Consider the following 14,386-nt stretch of genomic DNA (forward strand, 5'->3'; position numbering starts at 1 on the left):
AAATTCCACATAAATTATATAATTACTTAAGTCACCGAAATTAAATGAGGACAGTAAAGTGAAAACTTTGCAATTATCTATTTCATTTAATACAAAATTCACACAATATTATTTTAACAGATATCTGCTTCACAATGTATGTTTAGGAATATATTAAAGCAATTTTTGGGGATCCCCGGGTGGCGCAGCAGTTTGGCGTCTGCCTTTGGCCTGGGGCGCGATCCTGGAGACCCGGAATCGAATCCCACCCATGTCGGGCTCCCGGTGCATGGAGCCTGCTTCTCCCTCTGCCTGTGTCTCTGCCTCTCTGTCTTTCTCTGTGTGACTATCATGAATAAATAAATAAAATCTTTAAAAAAAAAAAAAAGCAATTTTTGTCAGGTTTGAACTGAGGTGATTTTATAAAAATTTAAGATAAAAATGATGTTTGACTATAGTAGAAAGAGGCATTATTCCATTATCTAATGCAATGCCCATAATTATACATATAGTTCCCAAATTATAAACCTAAGTTTTCCAAAACCTTACTTATGAGAAGAATTTTCCAGAAAAGAAAACACTGGTGACTTTCCTGAAAAACCCCACGAATGTTTATTTCATCCACAAATCAGAGGTACTGTACTGTATCAATTCCTGTGTGTAAGGATACTCAGGGAACATAAGATTAGAAAATGAAAATTTAAGAACAAAAACAATTGAACAAGATGGAATAGGAATTATTGATGAGAAAGAAATAGAAAGGAATATTTTATTTGGATTATTTTTTCAATTATTTCTCTGGGTAAATACTATTAAAGCAAGGAATTTTTTTAATGTATTTATTTCTTTAGAGAGAGTGTGCACCTGTGAGATTAGGGTCGGGGGTGCTTAGAGAGAGAGAGAGAAAGCTCAAGCAGACTGCTTGCTGAACACAGAGCCATGTGTGAGGCATCAGCCCAGGACCTTGAGATCATGACCCAGCCGAAATCAAGAGGCCACCCACTGAACTGGCTGAGCAGTTAGGCAATCCTTTATTTTTTAGGCAAGGATTTTTTTTTTTTAACAGCAATATTACTGTATTGGACATCATGGTTCCCCTAATTATCCATAACTTTCTTTCCAAAATGTTAGCCCCCATGGTTTGTAAGATGAATCTCAGTTCTGTGCTCTGATTAGTCCAAGCCACTCCTCAATGCTGCCAGCGCATTAGAATAAACAGGAAGGTTCTTAAAACTATGTTACATGTTCGCTTCTATGGCCTCCAGTGAGTACTTGTTTGTTTATCTGGTCATGCTGTGTGGCCATGATTGAGAATCACTGGTCTATGTTAATCACAATACTGCATAAATCTAACCAGCGAGAGTTCTAGGAAGCAGGATTGGTTCAGATCTGGATGTGCTTTGCAGGTTCTAGTTAGACTGTGGCCCTCAGTCTCTCCAGGCAAGTCAGAGACTAGATGCCCACAGACAGACAGAAGCTATGATGCACTGCCTGTGGGTGATGCTTAATGATGGTAGTATAACCTGCAGAAGACACAGCAAGATGGCTGAAGGTACATTTTTAGAAAATACGTCTGAAATTCACATTTTAGATCCAAATGGCATGATTTGTTAGAGCCAGTTTTGGCAACTCTGTAAGTTAAGTATTTGAGAACATCAGGGCGAATCGGTTAAGGATATAACTGGCTAGGCCCACCCTCAGGACTTTCCAAAATCTGGAATTATGATACCAAATTATCATCACACATTTTTTTTGAAGATAGTCACCAATGGGGAGCCAACTACTCCAGACAAGACTAGCTTACGGAGAGGTCTTTGCTTTATGGGTTGGAAGACTTTTGTTTCCTGCATTTTGCACATGAAATTTACTCCCTCTGTCTCAGTGCCAGCCATGGAGAGTACCGTTGCCAACCACAGGACCAGGCATGACCAGGAAAACTAGAAGACCTCACTAAGTACATATCCCATCTGATATCTCCCTCTGTACAGGCATTCTTCCTCGCTGAATTGACTTACCTGACAGAGATGCGATGCAGGAAGATAGAAAAGGTCATGACCTTTTCCATCTGAAGGAGCTTTAGAGGAATAGGGTGGGATTTTAGACATCATCCTCCTTAAATGGAAGGCCAACTACATACAGCAGCTCTAATTTGTGATGGGACAATATAAATTTTCAGATTTCTTCCCCAAGTCTTATTAATAGGGTGTTTGTCTTGTTTGTTTTGTTTTTCTGGAAGCTACCAGACGGGTACACTTGCAACTGTTCTCAGGGGATGAGGAGTTTTGCGGTGCCCCACACCTGGTCTGCCAAATTCCAGTGTGTCAACCTGTTGGTTTTAACAGCTACCATCATGGCTGGGAAGCTGCTGGTTTTCAAGACTATCATGGAGTTGGGCAAGGGCAAGTTAAAATACTGTAAAGCGCACTGTTTTTAATCAAGATTCTCTCATTTCTCCTCAGATTACCACAAGCCTTTGGTTAATTTCTGTAGTTCTGAGAAAGTGATTGTTGCCAATTATCTACAGTTTCTCATAGCTCTTATGGAGAAGTGGATTTTTATTGTCTTTATTGCACCATTCCAGAAATACTGTGTTCCATCCAGTTTGAAGGGCTGGTTTCTATTCCTTTTATCTACTTTATCTCCAGTGGGAATTGGATGTAAACATAGATGCCATATCCTTTCTCTAGATGGTTTGAATCTTTCCTGTGGCCATAATTAGGTCAAGATGGAAAATCTTTGTGTAGCTTCTGGGGTCAATTATGAAGAGTATTTCAGTGATCATGGCATTAAATGTGCTGGACTAGATAAAAATTTAGATTGCATTGATAGATTATGAATTTCTTTGGGTTTTTTTGATGTTTGGGGGGGATAAAGGAACTGAAATGAGTGGGGAATACTATTTACAGAGCACATACATAAATCAAGAATTCTAAATGAGATGGTGCTGAACTCTAGAGATAATGAATAAAATAAAACCCTATATGACATCATCAGAGTTCCATTTCTTTCTGGAGCTTATTAGGGAGAGCATAGAATTTGGGGGGGGGGGCGAGGAAGCCACTCCGTAACAATCATCAAGCACAAAAAGTCAGAGTCTACCTACTGATTAACAACAATGATATAAAGAAAACATGCAGCAGTGGTAACACAAAGGCCAGGAAGGAAGTTATAATCAAAAAGGCATAAAAGTTTTCCCCAAGGGAATCTTGAGATTTAGACCAAAATAAGTGATAATAATCCTATATATTAGCCAAAGTAATTAATGCCAGTTTCTGCAACAGACCACCCCCAAATTTTAGAGGCTTCCTACAAAAGGTTTATTTCTTATTCACATCACATCCAGCGTGACTCAGGTGGCTCTTCTACAAGAACTTTGTTCTAACTAATGACTGAACAATCTAGATTGTTTCCATCTTGCAACTCCATCTTCTTCAAATTGTTTCCAGCTACACAGAGAAGAAAAGAGTTGAAGAGACCCACACACTCTCGGCTGCCTTAAAGCAAAGCAACCCATATCTTCACTTCCTCTTGCAATAAATTGGTGGTTAAGTCACCTCCTTTACCCGGCTAGACATGTGAGGTCTCTGAAATAAAGCAGGACACATTGATATTTGATGAACACTGACGATCCTTAACAGATTTCTTACAATCTAAAAGTCAAACAACAAACAATGAAACTAATTTTTTAATGGTCTTTCTAGTCTAATTTGATAGTACCAACCAACCAACCTTGTTGTTTCCATTATTTAGAGTCAGTTTCTGCTGACTTTGTCTTCTAAGTTGCTAACTGCTAAAACTTTAAAAATATCTACTTAATGCAGCTTGACTTTTTTCTATAGAAGTGATTGAAATGATTGTAATTATATAATTTTACTCTATAAGAAAATCCTAATTTATAGGAAATTAGGTATCATTTTAAAGTAAGATGAAAATAAAAGAACATTAGGCATTTGACCATGCCCCTTATAATATTTTTTTACCTTGCTGCCAATTGCTACTTGCCTAAATCTACACTTTGTACAGAAGTTTACTCTTCTTTCCCTCCTAAATCTAATGAGGGATTTATATTCACATAAATCTGTGCTACATTCACTGACATTAAGGCTTATCCAGAGGATTTTTTTCTGTATATAATGCTGCAGTAATAAGTTATTTCAATAGACATTATTTATGCTGAACAGATTTGGGAGACTACAATGAATCTCAGTTTCATAGCTGCACTAAGCAAGGTCATTTGATTTGAGCTTCATTTGTTATTGGTACAAATCTGAATTGTAAGCCTTAAAAGGGCAGGGATAGAGCCTCTTTTTACATGAAAAAAATATATTTAGACTATAGGAAAAACACCTAACATGATATCTACCATCTTAGAAAATAGAAGTATGCAACACACAGTCTTATTAACTATGCACAAGGATGTCGTATAGCATATCTCTAGAACTTATTCATTTTACATAAGTTTATACCCTTTGAACAAGTCCTGCTTCATATCCTTCCCCTAGCTCCTAGCAACCATTATATTATATTTTTTTAAATGAGTTTGACTATTTTAGAAACCTCACACAAATGGAATCACACAGGATGTGTCCTTCTGTGATTGGCTAATTTCACATAGCATAATGTCCTCTAGATTCATTCATGTTGTCGCATATGTCAAGATTTTCTTCTTTTTCAGGAGTGGTGCCTTTTTCCTTTACTCTAACATCTCTTATGTCTAACATAATGCCTGGTGTGCACAATTCATTCTGTAAATACTTGTTGAATAAGTTAATTTATTCTAGGTTAAATATAAATGCCATAATCAGCTCTTATTTTTATGAGTCTGTTCACTTTTATCTCAATAATTAGCTAAAGGTACATATTCTCCTTCTTCTAATTCCAGATTTCCTTCGTCTCCTCTCCAAATATAACACTTGGTATCTGTCTCTATAATGTCATGATCATGAACCACGAATATTTGGTGTGATAGAACGGTAGTTCACGTGTGCATCCCGTTTACTACCCATAGGCACTGAACTTGATATACATGAATTCAATCTTCTATATGAGTATTTGTATTCTTAATATGTCTATTTCGCAGATATTATAATGAAGGTATGGAGATACTAGTAATGTGCTCAAGGTCACACAGCTAGTAAACAGCAAGGCTGGGATTTTAACCCAGCTTATCAGACTCAAAAATGTATATTCTAAACAGAGGTCCAGCCACTGTGATAATCTGCTGCCTCACTTGTATGCTGTGACTGAAACCATAATTTACTTTCAGCCAACATAATTTTCATGGGTGTAATAACAAAGGCATTTTCCTGGAGACATACCTACATAGAACAGATATTTACATTTCAAAATGATTTCCTTAAAAGTTAATGAGTCTATTTTAAGCATTAAAATTTGGAAACAGGCTCAGATTTAAAGTTGTAGATTTACCTCACGTCAACTGTACCCCACTTACTTTTATCCATTTTAGCGCAATTTTTTTTCAGTTGTGACACAGCTAACTCACAGGGCTGCTGCGAGGTTAAATAAGACAAACAACAAAAATATTTTAAGTGTTAGCAGAGTGTGTGAAATGTAGCAGCCTTTCAATACATATAAGTAGTAATAACACTTCTTTAGGACTTCATCCACAAGTTTGATTTTACAATACTAGGTAGGAAGGTGGTTTCCGGCATAAGGTAATATCCATTCCCGTAAGGATTATAACATAATTATTATTTTTTCAGTGTTTGTGCCAAATATTCTCCCGTTTTTAGTTAAGGTTTATAGTTCAATATCCTGACTAGCTTTCTGTGAAATCTCATGGTTAAATAAATAGGTAGCATAGGGACGCCTGGGTGGCTCAGTGGTTGAGCGCCTGCCTTTGGCCCAGGGTGTGATCCTGGAGTCCGGGAATCGAGTCCTGCATTGGGCTCCTTGCATGGAGCCTGCTTCTCCCTCTGCCTGTGCCTCTGCCTCTCTCTCTGTGTCTCTCATGAATAAATAAATAAAATCTTTTTAAAAATTTAAACAAATAAATGGGTAACATAAAAAGATTACCTATTGCTTTATTATTAAGTTGCAGTGACATGCTTTTATGTCAAGAGAGATGAATAAAAGTCCTCTAAGTATGTTAGTCTTTAAATTAATATATTTACAGGAACATGTAGTTTGGAGTGTACTAGAGCATTACATTGATTCTTTAGAAGTACATATGCATCAACACTGCACTTCCAGTTTATTTCCATTGGTAATCTTGTTAAATGTGAGATTTCTTGACATCTTTAAGAATAAGGACATGAAAAGCCCTTAATTCCATTTTATACTCAAAAAAATGTCAACATAAAAAGCTGTGTTGTATAGGAAATAATGCATGTTTGACTTGTAAATGCCACAGGATTTATTTTAAAATCGTAACTAATGTTCAGTTATGAATGTACACTTTGAGGATTAGCCTGTGGGTACAGGAAACAACATGTTCAGAGATCTCCTTTTCAGAACAGTAAAATACCTAGAGCATTATGAGACTTAATTGAATAAAATTTCACCATATACACACATTTATAAGCTTACAACTCTTGACAAGTTAAAACTTCATCAAGAATTCAATATCAAATAAAAATTAATTTCTACCAGCAGTGTGGCATACAACCTTAATCCAGACAGGACGATCTTACTAACACCAGTGTTCTTTGTCCAAGTAACAGTTGCCCCAAAGCTAATTTTAAAATGGGTCTCTGTTTTCTTCTTTCTTAAAGAAAGTGTCGTAAATATCTGGCACCATGTTCTCAGGAGATTGGTTTCCAAAGGACAAGACTTTTACAATTCTATTTTCCCACAAGGAAATATATTTGAGATAATAAAACATATGCATAGATATCTACGAAATACTCTTCATTCTTCATACATTAATAGGGCATATACGAATAAATATATTAACTATCTTAAAATATGTTTTATTTACACATGATAAAACATATACAATCTTGTACCTATTCAAAATCTCCTTGAACAAAGTATGATTTATGGCTTAAACAATCATTAAACACCAGTTATGTATCTATCTGGTATATGAAGTGCATATATCTTTCTTACTAATTAAATGTAAGGATAGCACAGACTAAGGCAAACCTAGGGAGTTTATTTGTGGTCGATGGTGATTTCATAGTTTAAGTTTTAAAGACCAAGGTATTTTACTCAATTATATATTTGCTTCTAAACAATAAATTACCTATCTTAAGATGGAGGATTATGAACTACAACTACTCGTGTCGGTATAGTTTTAATAAGCGCATTCTGTGTCACCCAGACTATCTATGAGACACAGGTGATGTTAAATATATTCTGTCGTTTGTGCGGGAACAGTTTTTCTCCCTTCTACTCTGTCTTGAATATGTATTAAGCTTGACATGATTCTGAGAGAATAGAGTTATTGTGACTTTACTTGTCTTACTTGTCAAATGATTTGAAGCAGACTTTAGGTCAACAGCATTTAAAATTCCCGTTGAATAGTGAAGAGCTGAAGAAATGTTCTCAGTGGGATAGAAAGGAATAAATATACTCATCATAGATCCAAACACGGAAAAAGCAGACTGGAAAAAATGCTCTCAATCTTTCTCACATCTTTTTTCTTTTTCTTCCTTTCCACCGTAGAACCTATTCACAAATGCCACTCTTGCTCTCTTTGGCTTTTAGGAAGAACTTTATTAGACAACTTAGTAATAATAAGTCACTTAATTTCTCAGTGCCTCAGTTTTCTATCTGGCAGGAATATAACATGTAACTCATGAACTGGGGTGTGTATGAACCAAATGGGAGCTTATTAGCATGAAGAATCCCAAGACCTGCCTTAAAAATTCTCTTTCACTAGGACCGGGCAATTATCTGAATTTGCTTTTATTAATAAACTCCTAGAGATTTTTTTAAAGATTGTATTTATTTATTCATGAGAGACACAGAGAGACAGAGACATAGGCAGAGGGAGAAGCAGGCTCCATGCAGGGAGCCCAATTGGGACTCAATACTAGGACTCTGGGATCATGACCTGAGCCAAAGGCGGATGCTCAACCACTAAGCCGCCCTGGTGTCCAATCCCTAAAGACTTTTGAGGCAGGTAATCTGAAGACCCTACTGTGAAATCCTGAAAATATGACAAATTCTCTCCAAGGCTCCTCCCACTTCTCATAAATCCCCAAGACATCGTTGCATTTAGATTCCAAAAAAAAGGAATGAGGACTGATTTTTCAGTCTTGCAAAAGTAAAGTACAAGGAATTTTAATATTATTATAGTGTTTCAATTTATACATTCAATTTTTTAACACTTAAATGAAGGACTTTCTGCAAGTCAACAGAATATTACAAGATAAATATACCTTTGCACAGTGATTATATTGTAGTTTATGGAACATTTCATTGAATATTACAAAACTATATAGGGGTGCTATTATGCTATCAAAGCAAAGAGCCTTTTTTTGAACATGTTTTACTCCCTTAATAGCTTCAGGGTTGTAACAGAAATAAAATTAGCGTTCAGCTTGTCTTTTTCATTTTGAATTTTAGTTTGTGTTGGAACATCAAGGGGAATCCAAATTACAAAGTTTTCAAGCTAAAGTATACTCTGGAGATTATTATACACAATTTCTGTTCCCTATAAAGTGTTATCAGTCCTATTGTACCAACAATCGCAATATATTCATGTTTATATTCTCATTGTAGAGTGCCTGGCTCATTGTAGACACTCAAAAAAGTTCACTAGTGAATAAATAAATGGAATAGAATAGATAAATCCCATCATTGAACTACTTAAGGAGAAGCTAAGTAAGGTATCTGACATCACTCATTTGGTAAGTGGCAGATTTAGATTTAGAGTCCACTCGGGGGATCCCTGGGTGGCCTAGCGGTTTGGCGCCTGCCTTTGGCCCAGGGCGCGATCCTGGAGACCCGGGATCGAATCCCACATCGGGCTCCCGGTGCATGGAGCCTGCTTCTCCCTCTGCCTGTGTCTCTGCCTCTCTCTCTCTCTGTGACTATCATAAATAAATAAAAATTAAAAAAAAATTAAAAAAAAAAATAGAGTCCACTCGGATCTCCTGAATCCTAAGAGAGCCCTTTAAATGTTGGTGTTTTGCTTCTGTAGACAGAGTTCTTAAGTCTTCAAAAAATGTGTTGAAAGCTGTTTCTCCTCTTCACTCATCTCCACATCCACCTTAGGTAGCATAGATTGAAACACTCTGGGCAGTGACATTGTATGTAAAACATCTTACTCCTCACAGCCTTCAAAATTGAAAACTCAGTTAATTCTAGATTATACTTGGTCTTTCTGTTTACCCGCTAGTATAACTATCATGTGACAGTAACATAAACTCGGTTTGCTGGGGCACCTGTGTGGCTCAGTTGGTTAAGCCTCTGACTGGTGATTGGGGCTCAGGTCCTGATCTCAAGGGACCCTGGATCAAGCCCCCCTCAGGGGGAAGTCTGCTTGGGATTCTCTCTCTCCCTATCCCTGTTCCTCACACCCCCTCCCCATTTGTGTGCTCCTGTGAGTATGTCAGCGCTCTCTCTCTCTCTCTCTCTCTCAAATAAATAAATCTTTTTAAAAATGTAAACTCAGTTTGTAAATAGTAGCTAGTAGCCTCTGAAACCCTGTGATTCTTAAGATTCCTTTTTATTTCTGAGATTTATATTATAAAGTAAGAGTTAGTATTTTGCATCTCACCAGCTCACAGTTTTAAGATTCAAATCTGCACAAAATGTAACCACACAGTATTACCATTTTAATTCTGGCACAGAATCTCAAAACAAATGGGCTCAGTCTATTTTGGCTATCTCTTGTCACTGTGCTGGCTTTCTACAAGGCCTTGTTTGGATAGCAACATTTGTAATTGGAGTGGTTGTGTAGTTCATTAATTTTGTTATTTGCCTCTCAGGGGAAGGGAATAGTGTAGTCCATTCTGTCATGGTGTGTCTGGGTTGGGACTTTTCATGTGATATGTTTTCTAGATAGATGACATGTCATGTGTGGGGTAAAAAGTCAAGAACCAATTTAAAAAGTAATTTCAATGCCTTAATAGTAGTAGATTTGCTTATTTGTTTGCTTGAAAAAAGAAACTGAAATTCAACATGTTTAAGGGAGGACAAGATTTAAGGGATCTTATTCTTTCAGTTATCTATTGTTGTGTAACAAGCCAGCCCCAATTATAGTGGCTTAATGTGACAATCATTTTGTTATATCTCAGATTCTGTGGTTGATTGGGGCCCATACGTGAACTTTCCCTACTGATCTTGCTCAGACTATTCACATAGTTACAGTGAAATAGTGGCTGTTACTGAATGTCCGGCTCTTTATTGCTTCTCCATGTGGCCTCTCTCTTTCAACAGATCTACCTAAACTTCTTTGGTCTGGGTATCAGTGCTCTAAGATAAGGAAGGAGAAGTAAGTGGGCAGGCAAGTGGCCTTGTTAAACTACAAGGTTGACAAGTCCCAGAGCATCCCTTCCTTCATATATTGTTGGCGACTTTGGAATTGTTTTGTGCTATTTTTGGAAACTAGCCACCTCCTTCTATGTTTTTCTGGATAAATATTGATACACCCAGATTATTGATGATCTGGAGATAGTCATTGAATGCTTTCTGAAATTATTTCTGTGATTTTTAAACAGGATATTGCAACTCATCCTGGCCCACTTATTTGGTGAACTGAAATACTATCCAGTATTAACCTCTGTATTTTCACAATAAAAAAATGGAGAATGGGATTTATTGGTTGCTTGGAAAAGGTAAAGAAGAGCTGGGAATCCCATTACTGCATACATAACAAACCTCAACCCATGCTAATTTGGCTTGATGCTGCAATGGAAGACTCTTGTGGGCACAGGCATTTTTCCTTTTTGAACTGACATACTTTACAGAGATGTGATGTGGAAAAAAAAATCATCATCTTCTCCATCATAGAGAGGAATAAGATAGAGATTAAGACATCATCCATCCTCGATAGATGGAATAATAATTAGAGCAGCTATAATTTGTGATGGGAGGCTATACATTTTAGATTTCTCTACTACCTCCTGGTAGGTCTTGCTAATTACATCAAACCTACTCTAGTTTTTTTTTAAGATTTTATTTATTCACGAGAGAGATCAAATCTACTCTAAATGACCCTCCTTCATCAAGCCTATGCTATCAAAAACTTAGTATTTTATCTCTCTCTGTCTGTTCATCCATCCATCCATCCATCCATCCATCCATCCATCCACCCATCCATTTATATACCTATTTCATAGATTATTTCTCTCTGAATCCAATTTGGAAATATTGGACATACTTTGTATTTTTCCAACTCTTATTTCATACATAGAGAGATAAGTTTAATAAATCAGAACAATCATCTGGTTAGGTTTAGTTGACAACATTGTCTGATTTAAAACACATTTGGCAGCAAATCCTGTTCATCATTTAATGCCTAATCATTAGCATTAAATTTTATCTCTATGTTCCAAAGATAACAAATATCGGTAGAGGAGAAAAATTCTGAAAGCATAGACTGAAAACTGCTTTACTTCAAAACAAAACAAAACAAAACAACTCCTAACCACCAAGAATACATAATCCAAAAATTACTTTAAAAATATGGTGTCAGTTCACATATGTCTGAGTGCAATCCTCTCCTCGAATCATAGAAGAAAAGCAATTAACAAGCTTGTATTTCTATAATAAAAAGGTGAAAAACTACCAATCTGCTCTGAAATCTTGGTGCTGTGATAGAGCTCCACCACATCAGTAGTAGAAAGGACTGGATCATGACCTCAGGAATCCTGGATTTTTGAGGTCCTTCATTATAACCAGTACATTGAATAAGTGGGTGTCAGGAAATGTAATCAGAAAGCAGATTTGTTTTTGCTTCTGTGGGGGAGTTCTTTCCTGCCTCTAGATAAAAATGTGGGCAGTCTCATGATTTTACACCTTATTCTTAGGTAATTAAAATTTCCTTGGCTTCTTTAAATCACAAAAGAGCAACATCGATTCAATATTTAGAACAGCTGCTCCTATGTACAAGTCAAGGCTGTTGATTTCATTCAAGGGTATAGTCAGTCGCCTTTTGACTTAGGCTTCTAACTCTCCTTTTATTACAGCTCTGATTCCTCGGAATTGAAATAGGGGAGGCTGGAAAGTGAGAGTGGGCATTCTTCAGAGGCTCCCGTGCTCATATGCAGTTCCCTCATCCCGCTTAATGCTTTTCTCTACTCTCTTGTGACTTCTTGCTTACTCTTGCAACCCCTTAGAATATAGTGATATTTGCTACCCAACACTAATGTTCTTCTGCTCCTCTAAAACAATCTTACTGGCCAAGGCCCAAGATTATCTCTCTGCCTACTTGCTCTCTTCTAGATGTGACCAGTGAGGCCCTCAGGGAACACTCCAAAGTATTTGCTTTTATAAGTAGTGTGAAAGGAAAGTTGATGCTAACTAGTGGCAAAATCCTTTTACCCTTGCCTTTGGAGCAGCTGCCTGGCCCATCTCTGCCATTTAGATTCACACCTGAGAGTCTGGAACAAATCCACCATACTTTCCCAAGTTTAGGGGACAAGTAAGTTTTCTGAGAGATCCATTGAAGCCTCTTTGTCTTGGCTTGAGAGAAAGAAGGAGTACCCCACCCACCTCCCCTGGGGAAGATTCTAGTCAGTATCTAGTTCTTCGGTCCTTTTGTGTCTATTTACCCAAGTGAATTAGGGGGTTCAAGACTCATAGAACTGGTTTTTGGTTGTACCCCCTTTGAAATTGTTCAGCATATCTGTCTTACTTGTTCAGCATATGTGTCTGACAAGCAGCATAGTGTAATAGTTAAAGACTCTGGAACTACACTCCTCAGCTTTAAATTCCAACCTAACGTTTCTAGCTGCAGTTTCTTTTTCTATAAAGTGTTCTTATCTGGCTGATATTAATAATGCCTACTTGTTAAGTTCATTGTGATGAGTAAATAAGTTAATAGTATAGAACACTGAAAAGAATGGGAGTCAAGACAAGAAAAATATTATTTTAACTGTTGACTGTCTCTTTAGCACTAGAAATGTCAATCAAAAGCTGGCATATGAAATACATAGGAGAATTTACCTCTGTATGAGGTGGGAAGGTGGACCTCTAAAAATATTTCAACTTTGAGACTAAGATTCAGTTAGTTAGGAGACTAGTCAGAGGTTCGATACTGCAGTGAGTAACTTGTATGAACTACAGCAAGTCCTTTAATAACTTGTATGTTTGCTTCTCTCATTTATATGTAGGATTCAGTTTTTCCCATTTCAGGACATGAAACTTCCTTATCAAAGGAAATTTATCCCTTCAACAAATGATTATTAAGCACGCACTATGTTCCAGGTATTCTAAGTGCTAAGTATACGACAATAAACAAAAACTGGAAAAAAAAATCTCTACCATCGTGGAGCTTATATCCTAGTGGCAGGACCCAAACAAATAAAATATGTATAATGTCTTATAGTTGCCAATAGAATGACAAAGGGACTTGTACTCAGAAGAAGAGGAATGATCTGGATGTCCTCAATTCCCTTGACAGAAGTAATCCCATGTTTAGGGCATAACAAAATGAATTCTGACCAACTTCACGCAGATAGTGATGGCAAGGATGTGAATACAACACAGCAAAGGGAAGAGGCTTTTGCCAGGAACATGCAGTACTCTGGGCTCCCACTCTTTTGCTGGACAGTGATGGTGTTGAGGACAGCAGGGGAGAGGCCTCACATGGAGCTCACAAATCTTCTGGGCTCCCATCTGGACTTCCAACAGAGTCTTGAGACTGAGCAGGGGCAGCCTTACTTAGAACTCCTTATCCTATGCTCCTGTGTGATTCTTAGGCAAGAAGTCTCTAAAACTTGCTGTCGTATCTTGCAGATGGGGGCAATAAGAAAAAGGAAAAAGAATCCGTTTCATAGAATTATGTATTTGGAGTTCTTCCTAACCAGAATGAAACATTACTTCTGTGATCTATAAATGAAAAGCTCAGAAATATAAGCATCATTAAAAAAAACTTATATTTATCAGAATATCTAACACTGAAAAAAAAAACTGACAGCTTCAAATGTGGATGAGAATGCAGATCCAGCCGGGTGCTCATGTATTACTGGTGGGAGTGGAAATTGTTATAATCACTTTGAAAACTGGTTTGGCAATAGTTCTAAAATTAAGCATACACCTACTCTGTAGCACAGAATTTACTCATGAGGAGTGAAAGCACATGTTCACACACACACACACACACACAAATGTTCATAGCAACTTATTTGTAGTCGCTCAAAACTAGAAACAGCCCGGATGTCCACCAAGAAAATGAATAAACTGTGGCCTACTCATATGGAGGACTGCTTACTACTCAACAATGAATAGGAAAGCAACAATATGGAGAAATCTCAAACACAGAGAACTC

The 14,386-nt window shown here is 37.1% G+C and overlaps 1 protein-coding gene across 1 annotated transcript in view; it reads right to left on the minus strand.

The window, feature by feature from the left end:
• Positions 1–3,127: 3,127 nt before the first annotated feature.
• Positions 3,128–14,386, minus strand: part of TSPAN19 (tetraspanin 19) — a 59,998-nt gene continuing 48,739 nt past the window's right edge. Inside the window, exons 15-16 of the mRNA XM_038557603.1 lie at positions 5,432–5,489; positions 3,128–3,563 (exon numbers count right to left, since the gene is read on the minus strand). The gene's annotated coding sequence lies outside the window, so the exon portion shown is untranslated. The remainder of the gene's footprint in view (positions 3,564–5,431; positions 5,490–14,386) is intronic.

The sequence above is a fragment of the Canis lupus genome, chromosome 15 (assembly GCF_011100685.1).
Source record: "Canis lupus familiaris isolate Mischka breed German Shepherd chromosome 15, alternate assembly UU_Cfam_GSD_1.0, whole genome shotgun sequence".
Classification (NCBI taxonomy): domain Eukaryota; kingdom Metazoa; phylum Chordata; class Mammalia; order Carnivora; family Canidae; genus Canis; species Canis lupus.